The following is a 22,215-nucleotide window of genomic DNA, read 5'->3' as shown; positions in this document are numbered from 1 at the left end:
ATGGAGATGCACTTAGTTGCTATGGGAATGTATGTTACATAGCAACATGTGCAGTCATGTCTGTGGTCCTGGTTTTGCTCCATGCATGAATGCATCAGGGATGGCTGGTCCTTCTCTTTTTTACTATTCTTGTTTCCTTCTGTTCCTCTCTCTCTTTTTCATATGTACAGTACTTCTATACATAGTCTATACATGCACACACAAACAGCCCTCTTTAACAATCTCAAATATATGTCATGTCTTCTTACAAACAAGCATCACATTTACGTTAATATGGAGATCTAGTTAACAGTAAACAGTCTATTTTACCGAAACAAGGAGGTGTTTCATTTTATAAATTAACATATTAAAAATCAATTTGCTTCGGTGGTAAACTATCATCGGTGTCACTGGAAGAAGAGGTCAGAGCCCTTTAGTCAGGCCCTTTCATTAAGCATGATCCCACATGTGATCCAATAGAATCAACTAGCCCTTCCATTAAGCATGATCCCACATGTGATCCAATAGAACCAAGTACAGAAAAAAGCCAAAGTCAAATGATATAACAGCATTTCACTTCAGTTCTACAAATTCAATGACTTGTCAGTTGTCCGTTGTATTGATTATTTCTTCTCACTGCCTTCAAACTACCAACCTCTAAACTAGCTGTACCAATCAACGTAAAGATAACTGCAGTGACTGCACACTTGACCATACCTTCAAACACCTTGACTGAAAGCAAGAAGACAGGGCTGTCCACACTGCCAACAATTATAACTATAAAGACAACTGTGACTATAACGATATGATCGTCCACACTGACCAACTAGGAATATCATTCATGTTTTCATGTGATGCCTTTAAAATTGGATGGATTCTGATTGGCTGTCAGTTTTTGTATCGTTTACACAATCGCTCTGAAACTGATTCCCAATGATGTTGTTCTTAATTACGTCATTGTTGTACTGTGTGGTGTGGACATTGCCATTATTATGAGCTAGACAGATATTTAAAACTGTATTATTTACAGTTACTGTTATAGTTATCCTTGGCCATGTGGACGGGCCTTAAATGTACATACAAACAGCCACTCTCATCTCTCAATGCCCTATGTCTTTAGTAAACCATGTTATAGTGTGTATAATGCAGTGCCATTGGGCTACCTGTTTGCCATGTCAATGAAAATGTGCATTTAATGAGGGGAGACACCACAGGGAGGCAGAGGAAGGGTGGGGGGAAGGGACGGGGGGCCGAGCACTCGCATCTCATCTGGAAGCACAAGGACAATCCTGATTAATAGATAGGAGGATCTCGCTTTCAGGAGACCCCCTTAGGGGAAGCACTACAGAGAGGGAGGGAGGGAGGGAGGGAGAGGAAAGAGAATAAGAGAAAAAAGGTATAGAGAAAGAGAGAGAGAGATGGAGAGGAGCAGAGAGAGACTGCATAAGGAAGAGAGAAGAAGAGAGAAATGAAGACTGAGAGAAAGAGAGAGTGAGAGGAAGGGGATGAAGGTCAAAGGGGGATATCTGATGGAAGGGGGTTGCTCTTTACATGCACAGCACAGTGCACACCTGGAGTGGAATTGAGTGTCTTTGAAGCAAATTGTTCCGATTCCCCTTCACTGTTTGAACCCCAATGACAAAGGCAAAGCCAACAGTTGGCATGGAAGTGGTTCAACCTTCATGACCGCTGAGCGTCTGAGCACGCTCTCTCGTCATTAACACCCGTAGTTCAACTGGTTCTGTATGACGATGGAATAGAAAGAGAAAAATCAATGCCCCGGAGCACATATGTAAGTACAGGTGCAAATCAGTATGCGGTCAATGCACTCTAGGTGTCTGTGGAGAGCAGTGCTTGTTTAAAGCCACAGTGGATAATATTGTTCGGAACCAACAATAGCTCATTTCATTTTTTGCCCTATAAGAAATGACACACTGCTGCTCTTGTGCTGCTCTTGTGCTGGCCATAACCAAGAATTCTGTAAGATTTTCTGGATGTTTCTAGGTCTATCCCTGCCTGCTATGTTTTAGTTCTTGGGGGTTCATGCCTGGAGGTCTTTAAAGCACCTTGATTTATTCCATTCGCCCCAACTCCTGGATTGCACTGCCCATAGCTGCTTTTGATAAATGTAACACACCAGAGGACCCTTGGCAGAACAGTCATTAGTCCTTGATTTTCAACGAAATTGATGTCTGCATGGATTTAGGAATACTAAAGGAGCTGGCTACCTCATACCAACTCACAAAGGCAGATTTAAGGGAACTCTAAATACACAGTTTGGAGTTCAAATAAACTTCAGAAGAAACGTTTATTTTATGTTCGTAATACTTAAATATATCAGTACAGTTATAATATATACATATAATATACAACTATATAAATGCAAGACTTGTAAGAAGACTGTGGAAAGAGTTACTCTAAGTGGATGGGCATACCGAGCATGACTCTGCCTGTTGTCTGAGTGGCTGATGAGCAGGTTGCAGTCTTTTGTTCACTCTGTTATCCTCTCCTCACGACGTTTTACCCATCTACGCATGTCCTCCTGTCTGTCTGCCATCTACGCATGTCCTCCTGTCTGTGTGACATCTACGCATGTCCTCCTGTCTGTCTGCCATCTACGCATGTCCTCCTGTCTGTGTGACATCTACGCATGTCCTCCTGTCTGTCTGCCATCTACGCATGTCCTCCTGTCTGTGTGACATCTACGCATGTCCTCCTGTCTGTGTGACATCTACGCATGTCCTCCTGTCTGTGTGACATCTACGCATGTCCTCCTGTCTGTCTGCCATCTACGCATGTCCTCCTGTCTGTGTGACATCTACGCATGTCCTCCTGTCTGTCTGCCATCTACGCATGTCCTCCTGTCTGTGTGACATCTACGCATGTCCTCCTGTCTGTCTGCCATCTACGCATGTCCTCCTGTCTGTGTGACATCTACGCATGTCCTCCTGTCTGTCTGCCATCTACGCATGTCCTCCTGTCTGTCTGACATCTACGCATGTCCGCCTGTCGTTCCGCCTGTCAGCTGATCATTCATTCAAGCATTCACACGAGCACCCATCCAAAATCAAGAGATAATGGGAGCAGGGAGAGAATTACTTTGTGTGTGTGTGTGTGTGTGTGTGTGTGTGTGTGTGTGTGTGTGTGTGTGTCTGCCTACACATCTGTGTGTAAAGGCAGCAGAGTGTGTCAGCTGATAACGAGCAGAACAGCACGCATGGAAGTATGCGTCAGTGTGCAGGTCCCTGAAACTGTGTGTTAAAGAGATAACAGTCCCTGTGGGTGTATGCATGTATGTGTGTGTGTGTGTGTGTGTGTGTCTGTGTACGCGAGAGTATGTGTGTGAGAGAGAGAGATAGAAAAAGACAGAGACAGCAATTGCTAGTGAGAGAGAACATTAACTGAATCTGTGCACATCACAAGCCTTTGATACACACACACACACACACACACACACACACACACACACACACACACACACACACACACACACACACACACACACACACACACACGCACACACCAAACCCTCTCTTCTGGTACTCTGCCATAAAACACCTATGACTCATGAAGGATTCCGCAGGATTCCCAGAACACGCTTGCATGCCTATTGCGGCTCTTAGGCCCCACCAAATTTCTTAACACACTTTTCAACCTCCCCTGTCTCTGTAACTCCACTTTAATCTCATAAAAACAGACAAGGTAGTCCCCTGTCTTCATCAGCCGCAGCCAAATCTATTTTGTTCTGGTCGGTTGGGGTGGGGTTGGGGGTTGACTATACCAGGCTAGACTAGGCTATTTGTGCTTGTTTTCTTGACAGAAGTCTTGTGTTGCCTCTTCTCCTCTTCTATTTTGTGAGGGGAGGGGAGGGGGGGGGGCTCCTAATGTAGCCCATAGCGGGGCTGACGACTGTCTCATCATCATATAATTTTGGCTTAGACAACACAAAACAGCACACTCACAACAGCATTGCAATGTTAAAAATAATAATAATTACATTCATAAGACTAAAAGAATCGGAATCGGCTCTGCTCGAAAAAACCTTACATCATGAATCTCTAATCAATGTTCTGCTCAATCAATACGCTCATGAACGCTAATGTTTGCTGAAGAATCCAGGATGTATAGCATTGATTTACTGATAACCCCTTCCAGTTTTCTTTAAGTCAGTGGACTCTCTGCAACAAAGGTATCTCTTCTCTTCACCTAAGTGGGCAGTAGGCATTCATTGTTAGCACAGACTGTCACATCATGTCCAAATATATGCAACACAGGTTGTGGCATTAAGAAATATATCCTGACAACAGACATAGAATAAACGAGCGTGGACTTAAAGGACCAACAAACAGGGCAGATTTAACTTCATTATGATATCAGAATGTGAGAGTCTTGCTGGTGCTTCTAAAGTGCTTAATTAAATGTAGCTGCACATCTCAGTTTGAGCGCCAGGCTGGTTCGTTATGGATAATTATGCAATTAAAACGCTGGGTGTGAATATTACACAGTCAGATGACACAAGTATCGACCAGACCTATTTATTCTGCACATACCAATCATAAGAGGAAGCCTTGCTTGAACCCAACACAGCACAGAGAGAGGGAGAAAAATCTTAGCAGAAACTTTTCCATCCAAGTTTTGGAGTTTCTTCTTAAATATAACTATTAATATTTTATTAATATATATATTTTTTTCTAAGACAATCTCAAAGAAGAAGCGCTCTCCTATCATGGAGTGTTGGGTAGGTAACTCTTTTTTTAAAAGCCCAGCAGTTGGAGACATTCCTTCTAAGTTCTAGATTTTTTCTAGCATTCACAGAGTAAAGTTTCACTGGTCAAGCAGCCTCAGCCATGCAGACACAGGGCCAGGCATCCACTTTTCTCTTTTAAAACGCACTCATTACGTGCAGAGAGGGTGAACTCATCCTCAGTCAGCAGCCTCCCCGAGGGACCCTTTTTGTGTTGAAAGGTCCAGGTGTCGTTCATTAGTTTCGGTAAACGCAAGAGGTGCTGAGGGATTATGGGTACTGAGTCTAAATTATTTTGTGAGGCCAGGGCTGAGGCATTGCTGGCCTCATGCATTAAACATATCGTACTGATTCAAGAAAAATGCCAGTGTTTAAAGCAGCAGTATGGAGGTTTGGTCTAAAACTAGCAAGTCAACTACCTAAAAATCATGCAAGAACCTTACAAGCAACAGCACAGTTGGCACTGATAAAAGCTTGGTAATGTGCTCTCTGGTGTCTTATGATGATATAGTTGGCGGTTCTGTCCCGGATCACAGAAGTACATAGTGCACAGCCTAATGCTTATTCATTGTTCTTTCAGTTAATGAAAGCCAATTAGACACACTAATAGAAGCATTAACCACAGGCTCTCTGTGAATAAAATACAGCAATGAATTCTGCTTCCGAGTGATACAAGGCAACACAATCATCATTCACACCTCCTCTCTCTGTCCTGCATGTTCGTCACCTGGTTTAGAAGTCCAAAAAGGGAATTCATCAAGGTAGATATCAAAACAAGTCATCTGATAGTTTTCAAAGTTTCCTAATATTATTTTAATCTTTGCTTGGTTTATTTGCAATTTGGGATTTTTCACTTTTCTCTGTATATGAAATATTACCTGTGATTCATGGACGTCTTTGCTAATTCCTGAAAATTATCATAAGTACACTCCATTTAAGAATTGTCGTTGTCGTTTTCTCTCATTATTCTGTGTGGCCGGGACTGTTTGGCCATTAAACTGTGAGTATTTTGTTATGTTGCGAGAAAACACTTTGAACGCGACCTTGATGGTTTTGGTTTATTGATTGATAAGAGCATACACAGAGCATTCTTTTTTTGCACTGCATAAACAGTAACGGCTACCCATCCCTACCAAACTCTTTAGTTACCTTTATTACTATATTCTACATGAATAATTTTATAATTTAATGGTTTGTGATGGAGATAATTTCGAAACACTGTTAATGACTCCAGAATATAATAATCAAGTGCCTTGTATAATTAATTACCTTATATGAATCATGTACTTATGTAAGCAGGAACATGGCTTTTCTGTGTTTCTGCGTGTGTGTAACTTAGAATATTAGGTGCCACTTAGTCTGCATTTGTTCAAGAGCATGTTTAGACCAGAAGTGATAAGCTTCTTCCGACCTTGTGCAAAACTGCCATCCTTGCAATATAGGGAGACTCGGACGTCAGAGATCCACCACGTGGTTATCCCTGCTGAACGCTAAACTTCTGTCTATATAAACCTTGTGCGATGTGTTTATCAGGGCTTCACTTTCAGCCTTGTGCTGGGAGTGAGCCCGATTGCAATTGTTGTTTGTCTAATAAATGTACTTATATGAGTCCTGAATTTTCACCTAATATATTTGGGGGCTCGTGACCGGGATTCCAACAACCTCATCGACTCTCCACGCTGGGCTAATCATCAGGACCTGAACCGTACAGAGGAGTACGAGACTTCGTTTTTCTAAAGACCTCCAACTTGAATTGGAAGGAGGCCAGGGCCTGCCAGCGAGGAGAGCAGAGAGTGAAGGAATTTAATTGGACTATAGGGGGTGGACTCCGAGCTGTTTGTGAGTATATTGTTTGTTTGTTGTGTGTGCACGCTAGTATAGTTTTTTCTTGGGTTTGAGATTAACTTTTTGCCTGTTTACAGCAGGTTGGAGAGGGGACAAACCTTACCTGTTTGCCTCGTGTGTTGAACGAATTGCTAGAGTTAGAGAGACTCCTGTCTGTAGTTTTCATGGTTTTGGAGCGCTCAAGGCTAAATGTTATATAAGCACTGTTAACCTTCCTGTCGCCTGTAAAGGAGAGCTAGTTTGCCGCAGAGGCTTAGGCCTCAGAAGGGTATATAGAAGGAAGGGTACCGTTAATTTTTAAGATGCTAAATGTTATAAGCAAAGAAAGCCTGTTGCCAAAAAAAGGGTTAGCGCGCTTAAAAGGTATATTAGCACTGTTCACCTTCCTGTCACCTGAAGGTATAGACGGAAGGGTACTGTTCGTTTTTAGAACGCTAAAGGTTACATTTACATTACATTTAGTCATTTAGCAGACGCTTTTGTCCAAAGCGACGTACAAGGGAGAGAACAGTCAAGCTAAGAGCAATAAAAAAGCATGGTGTAACAATAAATACTACTTTACATGAGACTTAGAAAAACAACGACCTAGAAAAAAAGGAAAAAGAAGTGCAGGAATGTAACTGCTGAAGTGCAAGTTAAGCGCTAGTCAGGTGCCAGTTAGGAGGGGAGGTGCTCTCTGAAGAGTTGGGTCTTCAAAAGCTTCTTGAAGGTAGAGAGGGACGCCCCTGCTCTGGTAGTACTAGGCAGTTTGTTCCACCAACGTGGAACTACAAATGAAAATAGTCTGGATTGCCGTGCTTGCACGGACGGCAGTGCCAAACGACGCTCACTAGACGAGCGCAGCGTCCTGGGTGTAACATTTGCCCTTACAAGAGCATTTAGGTAGGTGGGAGCAGAACCAGTAAGCACTCTGTAGGCAAGCATAAGTGACTTGAACTTAATGCGAGCAGCTACTGGCAGCCAGTGGAGCTGGATGAGTAGCGGGGTGACGTGTGCCCTTTTCGGTTGGTTGAACACCAGACGCGCCGCCGCGTTCTGGATCATCTGTAGTGGTTTCACCACGCAAGCCGGCAGGCCCGTTAGGAGGGCGTTGCAGTAGTCAAGGCGGGAGCTCACCAAGGTTTGCACCAGCAGCTGGGTGGCATACTGGGTTAGGTACGGCCTGATTTTGCGGATGTTGTATAGCGCAAAGCGGCACGACCTGGAGACAGAGGCGATGTGGGCCGTGAAGGTCAGTTGGTCATCAATAATGACCCCGAGGTTTCTTGCTGTTTTGGATGTAGCAAGAGATAAAGAGTCAGTATTGATCTTGATGTTGTGGTGGATGACCTGTTTGGCTGGGAAGACCATCAGTTCCGTTTTGGCCAGGTTCAGCTGAAGGTGGTGATTTTTCATCCATGTGGATATATCAGCGAGACAGTCCGAAATCCGCGCCGAGACCGTGGTGTCCTCAGGAGGGAAAGACAGAAACAGTTGAGTATCATCGGCATAACAGTGGTAGGAAAAACCATGCGAGCGGATGATAGGGCCCAACGAGGTGGTGTAAATGGCAAAGAGAAGTGGTCCCATCACCGAGCCTTGGGGCACCCCAGTGGTGAGGCGGTGAGGTACAGACAGCTGACCTTGCCATGACACGTTGAACGAGCGCCCAGTGAGGTAGGATTCAAACCAGGAGTGCGCATTGCCAGAAATGTCCATACTTGACAGTATGGACAGAAGGATGCGGTGGTTGACTGTATCAAACGCAGCTGATAAGTCAAGCAGGACGAGAGCCGAGGATTGAGCTGCTGCTCTAGCTGTTTTTAAGGCCTCCATTACAGACAACAGGGCTGTTTCGGTGGAGTGACCGCTTTTGAATCCAGACTGGTTCGGATCGAGGAGATTGTTCTTTGACAGGAACTCGGTGACCTGTTTGGAAGCTGCCCTCTCAATGGTTTTAGATAGAAGCGTGAGAAGTGAGACCGGTCGATAGTTTTCCACCTGAGTGGGATCGAGAGACGGCTTCTTGAGCAGCGGCGTTACCCGAGCCACTTTGAAAAGAGAAGGAAATGTTCCAGAATTAAATGAAGCATTAATCACCTGTGTTATTGCCGGTAAGACGGCAGGCGATATGGCTTGAAGGATGTTGGATGGGATGGGGTCCAGCGGGCATGTAGTTGGACGGCTACCTGTTAGGATTTGGTTATATGTAAAAGCGCTGTTCACCTTCCTTCGCCTGAAGGTATAAAAGGAAGGTGTCATCTGAAGTTGAAACTCTCTAGGCCTATTTCTCCGGATATTTCTGTATATATTCCTGTCCGCCTTGTATGAGGGGAGAAGTGAAGAGAAAAAGTTAGAGATTATAGTCATAATTTATGTAATTAAAGGACTGATTTTGCATTACTGAGATGCCTTGACCCAGAACCAGTAGGGTACTGATCACCCCAGGGAAATTCCCTGGCCCCAACCTCCTCACAAAACGAGTGAGACGGGGGACCTTGCCATTGCCATTGCGATCTCAAGAACAAACTATGAGAGTCTGAAAATAGAAACATAACTAACCCTAGTGTGGAGATCAGACAAAGGTAATAGATTAAGAATAAATTAAACAATGGTGTGTCAAAGAAAAGGTGTCCCAAAATATTATTATGTATAGAATATACACTGTTTAGCCCAAAGAAGATTTAAAGAGAAATTTAAGCCTGTCACACTAACTACATTAACCTAGACTGATGCATTGGACATACACAGGCTGGGTGGGGGCTGAGTGCTGGCTCAAAAGACTGTAATGTTCCTCAAGATAAGAAGACCTGTAAACAACATACTCTGGCGTTGTTAAGATTTTTAGCAGAAACAAGGCCACAAAATTAGCAGCTGTGGTCCACCCAAGTAAAGCTATCTTAAATAAGCACCTCCGCCACAGACAAAGAAATAAATTATGTCTTAGCACATCCATGACACGACAAGCCATTCGTACAAGCTGTAGACTGTAAAAAAAGATTGTATGACATCTGTAAGTGGGGATTTAAAGTTGAGACCAGTGGCATACTATATTTCACACGGCTAGATCCAGTAGCCCAAGCAATGTCTGAATGTTTACAAGCAGTAGTGGCTGCAGCCTTGGTGGTGCAGGCCTCTGCTCCTATTGTACTAAACAGACACTTACACTGAAAGTTCCACATTCTTACATGTCACCAGCCAGACAATTATCTTGCATGACTGTTTTGCTCTCGCAGCCTCATAACACTATTGAGCACTGCGTGACATTTAACCCAGCTACACTTTTACTTATGGCACAGGATGGTAATCCACATGATTGTGTAGCAAAGACAGATAAAAACTAAAGATATGCCTTTTCCAGAGGCTGATTTAACTATTGTTTGTTTATGGTTCAAGCGAATAAACCTTGAACACACAGCAACTACTTCCACACTATTCTGCACAGGCAGCGGAACTACTTGCCCTGATTGCGCTTCGCACACACATGCAAAAGACCCGGTTTAATTGGGAAACCACAAAGCATACAAGGCCACTAACCAGGCCGCACTGCAACAACCATCTGACACGTACACAATTGAAGAATTAGATCTCACAATACTAAAAGATATGCTGCAATATTGAGCCATGGTGAAAACATGCCTCAATAAGTGGGAATAGTAAGCATATATTTTTTACTTCTTATTTATATTTTATGAGAAAGATGTTTAATCATTCATTATTGATTTTATTGAGTTAAATCCAAACTATTAAAAGCAAATTGAGAATCCAAGAGTGAAATTAGTGAAATTAAGCATACATGTTGTTATCACTGTTTGAAATGATGTATGGAAGAACCTACACTGCCTCAGCACTCAAACCATTTGCTGAAACAGCTAAAGAGATTGAATATACATTTGCAGAATATATGGCAAAAATGTGAATTAGCAAAATGCTCTCAGAACTCTCTGCTTCACAGGAACCTGTGAGGCTGAAACCAAGGTTGGGTCAGGAGATTGGGTCCTAATCAACAGCCTCGAAAGAAAACACTGCCACTCGCCCAAGTGGGACAGACCATACCAAGTGCTACTGTCAACATCTATCACAGTCAAGATAGCTGAGAGAGCCACCTGGATACATCTAACACATTGTAAACAAGTAAGCCTGCCTTAGAAAGAGACAGAGGATAGGAGCTGTTTTCCTCTACAAGTTTTCCAAGGCCGGCCCACTGTGACAGAAGTCGAGCTACAAAGGGGATTCTTTGCCTTAGGCAATTTTTCGTCTCAAACCTGGTGAAGAAAACAACACTGTCCAGTGGGGTAGAAGAGCCTAGTGGATACTGGGAGGGAGGGGCAGTCCTATCTCTGTGAATTCATGGGGAGTTACAAGGGAAAAATTAAACAATGTGTGGAACTTTTGATGATAACTGTACATTTTGGGACTGTTAGCATATTGATCACTACAGGTGATATTTGGTCAAATATCCGCGATGGGGCCCACCTAAAGATCATCCGTGGTGGAAATGGGTGAACCAGACTGCCCAGACACACTTTCCACAAAGAGACTGTTTACATTTTCCTGCCCAGTAATATTCAACAGCCAATGTGTTCTGCAGAATGCCTGATGGGGAACAGGGCCTTGCAAGGACACAGCAAAGAGGCCTTGTTTGAATGTTATCTGAAGCCTAGGCGAGCTAATGACACACACACACACACAGTTGACACTATGTTGGCCTACAAATGCAAAGTATACAAATGTGTGATGAGAAATATGATGACATTTTAAATGTTTGACTTATGATGATATGGAGTGATGCTCAGATCTCTGTTCCGAAAATCCATGTGATGAAGCTCAGAGTGATGATTTTGAGATTATCCAACAAAATTGATAATTGACGAATTAAGAAAAATGATTTGTGATTTCGATTGTGATTTTGATTGTGATTGTGATTGTGATTATGATTGTAATTTTGAATTATCCATTGAAACAGATAAAAGGAGGGATTGATGGAGATAATTTCGAAACACTGTTAATGACTCCAGAATATAATAATCAAGTGCCTTGTATTATTAATTACCTTATATGAATCATGTACTTATGTAAGCAGGAACATGGCTTTTCTGTGTTTCTGCGTGTGTGTAACTTAGAATATTAGGTGCCACTTAGCCTGCATTTGTTCAAGAGCATGTTTAGACCAGAAGTGATAAGCTTCTTCCGACCTTGTGCAAAACTGCCATCCTTGCAATATAGGGAGCCTCAGATGTCAGAGATCCACCACGTGGTTATCCCTGCTGAACGCTAAACTTCTGTCTATATAAACCTTGTGTGGTGTTTATCAGGGCTTCACTTTCAGCCTTGTGCTGGGAGTGAGCCAGATTGCAATTGTTGTTTGTCTAATAAATGTACTTATATGCAGCTCCGGAGTCCTGAGGCTTAAGAAACAGCATTGTTCTGTCCCTACTTGAATTGTTTTTTTGTTTTTTGTTTTTACTAGCCTTTTATCAATTCAACACGCCATATTTAATCATATGAATTGTCAATCATAATGACAATGTAACAGTTTAAATGTTTATATAACATGCACTGATGTCTGTTGGACTTGAACCAAACAAATGATAAGTGGCTTGTCATCACAGTACATGTCAGAAATCCTGCTGATATGACTGGTCCCAAAAAAGGTTCCCCGCTAGCATCCTACGAGTGCATGCATGCAAATAACAACTCCTCGCTTTAATGTTGCTATTTGTGGATTATCATTATTCCACACGCATAGCTCACGGCTCGTTGCCCTATGACATCAGGGTCCTGCATGTTTAACCAAGGTGTGACTAACACTTTTAAATGGTTAGCATACATCAGTATTGAAAGAATTAGCTAAGACACTGAGAAGATGAGGACAGACAAATAGCACCCCAGGTAATGAGTATTTGGCACAACCTGGCAATCAGATTATGCAGCAGCATCCAAATGAACAAATAAACACAAACTGAATAAATACATTGCTAAACAGCCTAAATGAATGCAGAGATTAATTATTTGGCTGTGGAGCCAGTACAGTGCTGCATAATCAGATGAAACACACGGACTGAAGAGGAAGCAGCCAGCGCTTCCAGAAGTTAGTGCTACTGGCGCCAGTGGAACTGGTGGAGAGAGACGGAGGGAGCGCCCAGTGGACAAGAGGGGTTTAGGAAGCATGATCAAGCAGAGTTACTCACAGTTTGTGTGTGTGTGTGTGTGTGTGTGTGTGTGTGTGTGTGTGTGTGTGTGTGTGTGTGTGTGTGTGTGTGTGTGTGTGTGTGTGTGTGTGTGTGTGTGTGTGTGTGTGTGTGTGTGTGTGTGAACTGACCAACCAGGGCCCTAAGAGTAGTGAGAACATTCATTTTTCTCCAAGTAAATGAAGTCTCCCTCCAACCACACACACACACACACACACACACACACACACACACACACACACACACACACACTCAACTGGCAAAGATGTGAATGAATACTGCAGGCCTACATTTTCATGTTCACTTGGATTTGAAGTGAAATTGCTACAGTTGCCCAAATCTATCCACTTATACAGCACCACTTGAACCACATGTCTGGATCTGTGGGCCCTTCCCACTGTGGCTTTCAACAAGCACCAAAGATGTTTGAGAAATGGAAAAAAAAATTAAAGTTTTAGGGAACAGAATTATGATTAGTTTATCAACAGGCCCTTCAGGAAGATGGAAGAAGACAAACAAACAAAATATACTCAAAGAAATGTCAAAGCAGCTTAGACACAGTTGAAAGATTCCCATTGAATTCCATTCACTGAGTGGGAAGCCATGGGTTGTCAACAGGTTATTGGGCTTGAAATCCACAAAGCCCCCACAGCCTCCTGGAAACATGGTACACTGAAAGAGACATGGTACACTGAAAGAGACGTGGTACACTGAAAGAAACATGTCCAGAGACACACATACAGAGTGAACATCAAATTCACCATATAAACTCTCATAAAATAAATGGCACCACATAGGACTGCAGTGAAATCCCCGTGGTTGCCTATAGGCTATTTAAAATCAATTTTATACAATCACTGCACCCATTCCGAATTTAGATTATTACTAACATATTTACTAGACGGAGAGCCCAATAACTTATCAAGTGTATTGTCGTATAGTATGTAATATATTTAAAAGAAAAAAAAGAAACTAGGCACAACATTTCACTGTATTTTATTCTCTGTTAAACACTTATAATGGTTACTTTGAGCACCTCTTGTAAATCTTACCCCAAGACCTGCATATTTCAGCTACAGCTTAGACGTAGTGATCGATCCAGCTAAAACATCAAAACCATACCTCAAACGCATACTGCAATATCTCTCAAGAGAATCGATATCCACCTGAGGGCTGTTGTTTTTCTACTTTCAAACAAAGGTTATATGCAGTATTAAAACCAAACATTTGAAATAACCTTCATAACTTAACAAGGAAATGCACATCAAATTGTGATTCCAAAGTTAGAGGTCTGAGTTGAACTAAAAGCACAGTGACGTCCTTGATCAATGAAACATAAGGGTGAATGAGATAAAGTCCGCACTGTAGCAAGGAAAACTGTTCTCTAAATAATCTCTAAACTGTTGCATATAATTATTGTATTGTTTTATAATCACAGAACGTAATACATCTTTAATTAGCTATATTTTCTTTAGGCTATATAATCTTGGAAATTAATTTCAGTGGAATTTCAATAACATATTATTGATTAAATGTTGCTGCTGTGCCGGATTCTTTGAAAGTTTTCCTCAAATCCCATCTCATTAAATCAGCGTACTCCCATGATAGTCAGAAATCTAAAACTGCCTTGACATAAAAACTGAAAGATCTATGCAGTTCTAATCAAAAACATTTACACACACACACACACACACACACACACACACAAACACACACACCCACACACACAAACACACACACTCTTTCTCTCTCTCGCTCTCACACACACACACAAACACACACACACACACACACACACACACACACACACAATCACACACTATAGCTTTTATTTACATATATTTCACTATATATCACATTTCACTATATTATCTCTCAAACACACACCCCTCACACATCAAACCCCTCAAAAACATGAAAATATGTTCTTCTCCCTACTCCAGTCCTCTAATCTTCTACCACCTTATATACACTTTCATGTTTTCTGTCTCTCTACCACCCCTGTATCTATCTATCTATCTATCATGGACAGCATGGAAGTCACTAAAACACACAATTTGTTTAAAACGTTTATTTCTCCCATTACCCATCCCATTAAACCATATGGCATCTAAACCTCCAAATAATAAGATTCCCATGGGAAATTCATTGGAATACCATGGATAATTAAGTTCTACCATTAAATCCATCAGGATCAAAAGGATTTTGTTATGTCAGGGGGATGTCAGACTGAGATTTCATTGGAAGTCATATTGTATGCATCCCATGGAATTCCTTTGGGAAATTTTGGCAAACTGAACTTATTGCCCAGTTCATTTCCCCTTTTCATGGAAAGAAATTTAAAATCCCTGAGTCATCAACTACCACTAACCTGGGGACATTAGAGATTAAATTGGTCCGCAATTTTTACATGCAGTTTCAAAGAGGTAATAAAAAGCTTAGATAATCACTTTCTTTCTTCAGTTCCCCCTGTGTTCTGAAATGATCTTTTAAGTGTCCTAGTGTTATCTCCTGATGACCGAAAACACACATTAGCAACAGGAAGTGTGTGGGAATCATTGTGAACAATTCGCTCCCTATGGATGTGTACCGCCCCTGTCAATAGGAGCCAAAGGTTTAATGCCTCAATTCATCAAGCACCACCCACCCATCCCAAAGCCTGCTCCCGTCCCATACTGCCAATCCATTCCTAATGCTTTGATCCACTACCACGACCTCTACAAAGAGGGAGAGAGAGAGAGAGAGAGAGAGAGAGAGAGAGAGAGACACACACACGCTCACACACATACACACACAGGCACAGAACAGAGTCAATTAACGCCGGCAGATTAAGACACTGAAACACCATGTTAGAATTGCAGTCACATCCTGGCTACAGGCACAGCCCCGGAGAACCAGGCGGGGGAGAGGATGAAAAAGTAATGGAGAAAGAGCCATTTTGCGGCAGACTGAGCATGTCGTCATGTCATATATCTTCCTCGATTTATCAAATGGTTTTCGCTGGATCCAGTCTCTCCATCACATCATGCTGACTGAACAATACATGAGATTGAGCAGTAATGGCCAGAGCTGTGCTATGCATAGGCGGAGATCCCGGGGGGGATGGGGGGCACGTGTCCCTCCCTACCATAAAGTTGTCCCCCCCAACAATCATTGGAAACAAAACAAAAATTTTGGGAAAAATATAGTAATATGAAATAAAAATACGCGACACAAGCGGTGCTAATTATAGATGTAAAACAATATGTTTTTTAAGTGTTGAAAAATCATGTTCCCCTATTGCTCAAAGTGGGTTGGTTCACATGCTGTTTCCAACGGGCAGGGCTACCGGCAGCTCCGTGTTTCAGTTAATCAGCTCAGTAGCCTACACGGTCAGATTGTCAGACTGTTTCCTCCTCTGTCCCCTGTCGCTGCCGCTATGATACACGATATCTAAAGAGATTTACCTCATACTCGAACGCAGTAAGAACATGTAAAGAAGAAGTTTTTTTTCTAAACTTCATTTACGAAGTTACAATCGATGTGCACAAGTATACATAAGTTTATTAATGGATTGGCATGACAACGTGAACGTTTGCCGATAACACACGCATGCCGGTAATCAGTGGTGGAATGTAACGAAGTATTTTTACTTCGTTACTGTACTTAAGTACATTTTTACGTATCTGTACTTTACTTAAGTAAAAATAATAGTGCATACTTTTTACTTTTACTCTATTACATTTTTTAGCTATTATCTATACTTTTACTCCGCTACATTTCTACAATATGTGTTGTTACTCGTTACATTTTACGAACACAGTTTCGCCAAAATGTTGCCTACACAAAACTATGGATTGCGTTGCTGTTTTGGAAGTTTAAACCAATCAGGTGGCTCTATCAACTCCAATGATATCAGAGTGCGCGTTTGGCAGCAGCACTAGCGGTAGCTTTTTACCTGAACATTCAACAGGCAGCCTGACTAACTGCCTATTCAACATGGATCCAGAGTCGGCCTGAACTGAGCCCTCTGATATGAGCCACCCTTGGCCCTATTTAAAAGATATGTTCGAGTTCAAAGGCCCCAAGAATGACTCCTGGAGGTTTCAATGCGTTTCCTGTCTCCCTCAAAAAAAGGAGTTGCTAGCCTTCAATAATTCGCCCTCAAATTTAAAGTAGCATATCGAGGTAAGCAGAGTGATTGCTATGCTAAGTTAATGTCCCTGACTTTTGAATATTGATATATGAATTTAATTCGTTTACTGACATATTATAATGTTATCTAGCGAAATGCATTTTGACCTACAGCAATAGCATCAAAAAACATCAGAATCAGAAAGGTTTTTACTGCCAAGTAGGTTTTCACCTACGAGGAATTTTTTGTGGTACGTTGGTGCAAACAATAAACATACACAATAAACAATACACATATTAAGTTACAGCAGGAGTGTGCAAAAAAGGGATTAGAGTCCGTGTTGGGGGGCGGGGGTCCCGGGCCTTGTTGATGAGGCCAACCGCAGACGGGAAGAAGCTGCTCAGGTGGCGTGAGGTTTTGGTCCTGATGGACCGCAGCCGGAGGGGAGTGGCACAAGGAGTTTGTGTCCAGGGTGGGAGGGATCAGCCATAATCTTCAACATGATTGTATCTTCATTATATATTTAAATATTTCGTGTTAGTACATTTAATGCTGTTTAGAGAATTCTAAAATGACTTCGAATTTCTGTTTGTAAATGTGATAAGAGAATTCGGCAGTGGTGGAATGTAACGAAGTATTTTTACTTCGTTACTGTACTTAAGTACATTTTTACGTATCTGTACTTTACTTAAGTAAAAATAATAGTGCATACTTTTTACTTTTACTCCATTACATTTTTTTGCTATTATCTATACTTTTACTCCGCTACATTTCTACAATATGTGTTGTTACTCGTTACATTTTATGAACACAGTTTCGCCAAAATGTTGCCTTCACAAAACTATGGATTGCGTTGCTGTTTTGGAAGTTTAAACCAATCAGGTGGCTCTATCCAATGATATCAGAGTGACAGCCTGACTACTGCCTATTCAACATGGATCCAGAGTCGGCCTGAACTGATCCCTCTGATATGAGCCACCCTTGGCCCTATTTAAAAGATATGTCTCCCTCATAAAAAAAAGTTGCTAGCCTTCAATAATTCGCCCTCAAATTTAAAGTAGCATATCGAGGTAAGCAGAGTGATTGCTATGCTAAGTTAGTGTCCCTGACTTTTGAATATTGATATATGTATTTAATTTGTTTACTGACATGATATTATAATGTTATCTGGCGAAATGCATGTTGACATACAGCAATAGCATCAAAAAACATGATTGTATCTTCATTATATATTTAACGTAGTGGTAATAAAGCTGGTAGGTTAGCTATGTCAAGCTAGCGTGCCTTGTTCTGTCCAGTTTTACAATTACATTTGTTTTTCATGTTCCATGTTTCCCTTTTTTACACGTTTACAATTAAATAAAAGATTTAAAGATATCACATGGTGTCTTTATTGGTTTGGCTTAATGGTATTAACTTTGCAAATAATCCCTGGTAGATAACTTGTCATCCGCAGAATTGTAAGATATAGTGTGAACAGTATTACAGATGGTAGGTACAATAAGTACACCAACCTTTCCAAATAACAAATGTTGTTGCTTATAATTATTACTAGTAGTGACATCTGTAGAGGCATTTATTACCAGTAGCTATTTTATTTATCAAAATGGCACAGCCTAGACATTGAGAGACAACCCATTGCGTAATACTTAAAGTAAATTTAAAAGTAAGTACTTTTTACTTTTACTTAAGTAGGATTGTTGATGTAGTACTTTTACTTTTACTTTTATTTTCCTGGGTACTTGTACTTTTACTTAAGTACTAAACTTCAGTACTTCTTCCACCACTGGAATTCGGTATTTAGCAGTTTATGCTAGCTCTCGTGAAAGCAATTTTTTCATGTCTCCCCCCCCGGAATTACTCTCTGAAATTTGACCATGTATTGTCCCCCCCTACAATGAAATGGGATCTCCGCCCCTGGTGCTATGTCATCACAAAATGGCAACCCATGCCTGAAAACCACAGGCTTCATATATGAGCAGAACCAAGGCGAAGAGGGAATAGAGAGGGCATTTTTACGAGTGTACAATTCTCATGGACATATTTATGCATCCTGAAAGCTAAAGGCAGCCAGAACTTTCCATATGCGAGGCAATCGAATTCAAAAACTCAGATTCAGTCCCCGTGCGTCCAACCACAAATATATCATGCATAAAGACAAAATTCCCACAGGATTGGTGTTTTATAGCTTTGAAGAAGAAAAAAACGAAAAGGACATTTATACATAAGGAAGGAACAGGACCTTACAGACCATGTCCTGGGAATATGAACTTGGGTTTATGGTTCAGAGTAGAGAGATGCTCAGAGTGAAAGCAAGCATATGTGGAACATGAAGAAGGAAAGAGGTTCTCTTTTACTGCAAATGCGTCTTTGTTCAGCCGTCAATATTTCAAAACTAAATATGAGAGACAGAGGGAGGGAGGGAAAGGGATTCAGACACAATTTTGAAAAATAACCAATCCTGCAGGCACAAAGAAGGACGTGGAACAAAGACAGTTTGCTCAGTGAGTTAAAACCCAGTGACAGTATTTTACACAATGTGATGGATTTCATTGGGCACTCAAAAATAACTGTCATCATTTAGTTTATTGTTGTGAAGAGACCCTAAGCACGGCTTAGAGTTGAAAAGTAGGAAGGGTCCTTGAATGGCCTATTTTCTGAATGTATGACTATGGGGGGCTTTGCCCTTAGGGGCTGGACAAGACAATGTTGATAACTGGGACAGCAGTACTTACAGCACACTAGCCACTCCAGTTTTACCGTAAAATCTGATTCATTTGTTCTGGTAAGAATGACAACAGGAGCCTGGTTTATAAAGACTTACATCGATAGAATCATCTTAAATGTGAGCCAAAAGTAAATAGTATCTTCAAATGACGCCTATGTGAAACACTATCAACTAAAAGAGAGCCCTAAAATATCTACACCTAAAGAGTAATGAATTCATCCTTTGCTCCTCCCATCTTTGAGCCCATAGGCCACAATACTTATCTCAATAGTTATCTCAATACTTGTATTACTTATTAATGACATCAGCGCACTTGTTAATGTTTCAGCGTTAAGTTACAGCATGTAGCGAAGGGAGAGCGTAGTCACCCCACCCTGACTTCGTCACCCGACACGGCACACCGCACCCTTGCGCTTCACGTGCGCTTCCCGAAGGTGAGGGCAGTGTGACGATGTGCCGTCACTACAGATGAGTATGTGCTCTGACTGCCATGCCATCGAGCCTGGCGCTTTGGCGTTGCGGTCAAAGTGCATGTTTGGCACCCTGTAGACCCGGGTTCAAGTCCGGCTGGGGTGACTACGCTCTCCCTTCCCTACACAGCATAATAATTACACATTGGATACTTTATTATAGATTAATACGGGGGACATAAAGGCATGTAGTATTTCTGTCTGACGTCAGTAAAGCGGTTCATATTGTGCTGTCATGTCTGACATCAGTAAAGCGGTTCATATTGTGCTGTCATGTCTGACGTCAGTAAAGCAGTTCATATTGTGCTGTCATAACACTAGCAAAGCATCTCCTACAGAATATTTTAGACTCGTCTCAGTCATGCTTCTTGAGTCATGAATCTGTAAGACCATATCCTTTGTTCACATACTTTACAGTTTGCCTTGTAAGAATCTTACACAGAAATCCCAATTCCTGAGTCACTTGTCATGCTAGTTCATGTCTATGAAACCTAGGATCCAATCTGATCCAATCTGATCATATGTTTTTGAAAAAATTCATCCCCGGAAATGTATTGTTTCATAAAGTTTCAGTGGGCTGTGATTACGACCTGCTCATCCAGCGGGGACACTTTAATTGCGCGCACCTGAAAGATCTATTATTTGGCAACCGGATGGAAGTAGAACCATGCTGGGTTAATACAGACAGACAAAAGCACGCTGTCAGCTCCAAACGAGGCACCACACATCTGCACTCAGACCAGCCAGGCCTTTGTGAAAACTGGAGGTGATACTAGTTTTCATACAATAAAAGGTGAAAGTCACTCTGAAATTACACATTTTTGAACAGGGACGTGCACAGGGGGTGGCTAAGGTTGCCCGGGCAATTGCCCGTTTGCCCTCCTCGAAAGTGCCCCTCTCAGGGGGAAAAAAATGTTTTAAACAGTAATTTAATAGTAAAAACAGCTGCAGAGTTTCATGTAGACCTGGATAAAAAAAATCACCACCCGAAACATTTCATAAAGTAGCCTTATTCACTTCCAATCGATAAGCCTATTGGCCATGAGAGTGGAAGTCAGTAGGGGAAGGGCAAAGTAACTAGTTTGGGCATGCCCCCCACTCTGTTTACTCTGCGGTACTGCACGCGACCGGCACCTGAGCCTGCATTTCTTTGCCTCAAGAGACAGTCACGGTTGTCTTCTTCTGTGTCGATGACCAACTGCTTTGACATTGTCAGAAAAGGTGAGTTTTAAGTTGTAGAAATGTATAACAAACGAACAATCAAATCAATTAAAATCTTCATAAATCCTGGCTCAGTTTAGCCTAAATAATCAGACAGCTAGCTTGCCTACCAGTGTGCCCTTTTTTCAGGTCAGAGCAATGGCCCTTTAAAATTCCTGTGCAAGTCCCTGCTTTTGAAGGTATGGCTCACTTCACAAATTCACATTGCTTTGCACACCATTTTGGTTTTGACATTTTCGTTTCTGTCACACGGTGAAGCCTGCACCATATTGCTTCAAAGTGAAGCAAACTTAAGCCGAATAGATGTTTGGTCTTGGCAGGAACAAAGCTAAAAGGGATTCCCTGTTGAGACGCGTACGAGAGCGAGATTCACTGATGGGAGCAAAAAGTACCAAAATTAAAGAGGAAAGGTGAACATGAAATAAGAGCAATCTTGCTCACGTAGAGGGGGAGGAGGAGGAGGAGGATGAGTGTGTCATCTCACCTAGGCCTGCTCACAGGCAGATTCGTCTAATCCCTTAATATCCTGACAGCAAGCGACCAATGTGACTCTCCTCAGTCCCGCGGCACTTAAGAGGAAAACTCTGTGTGTGTGTGTTTTTTGATGTTCTGCTTTCAAGAAAAGGGTTCTTTGATCCACACCTGCACAGTCCCTCCACAGCAGGAAGATGTGCTGAAACACAGCAACCTCTCTGCCTGCGCTGGTCAAGGGTGGAGTTGGGAACTGAAGATGTGCTGAAACACAGCAACCTCTCTGCCTGCGCTGGTCAAGGGTGGAGTTAGGAACTGAAGAGTGTTTGTAGTGATGGAAATTGATATTACCATTAATTTACATACTTACCATTGCATTGAAAGCATGTTCTCCTGTGTGTGTGTGTGTGTGTGTGTGTGTGTGTGTGTGTGTGTGTGTGTGTGTGTGTGTGTGTGTGTGTTTGTGTGTGTGT

This window comes from Clupea harengus, chromosome 7 (assembly GCF_900700415.2).
Source record: "Clupea harengus chromosome 7, Ch_v2.0.2, whole genome shotgun sequence".
Lineage (NCBI taxonomy): Eukaryota > Metazoa > Chordata > Actinopteri > Clupeiformes > Clupeidae > Clupea > Clupea harengus.
Note: the sequence above shows the minus strand (reverse complement) of the source record.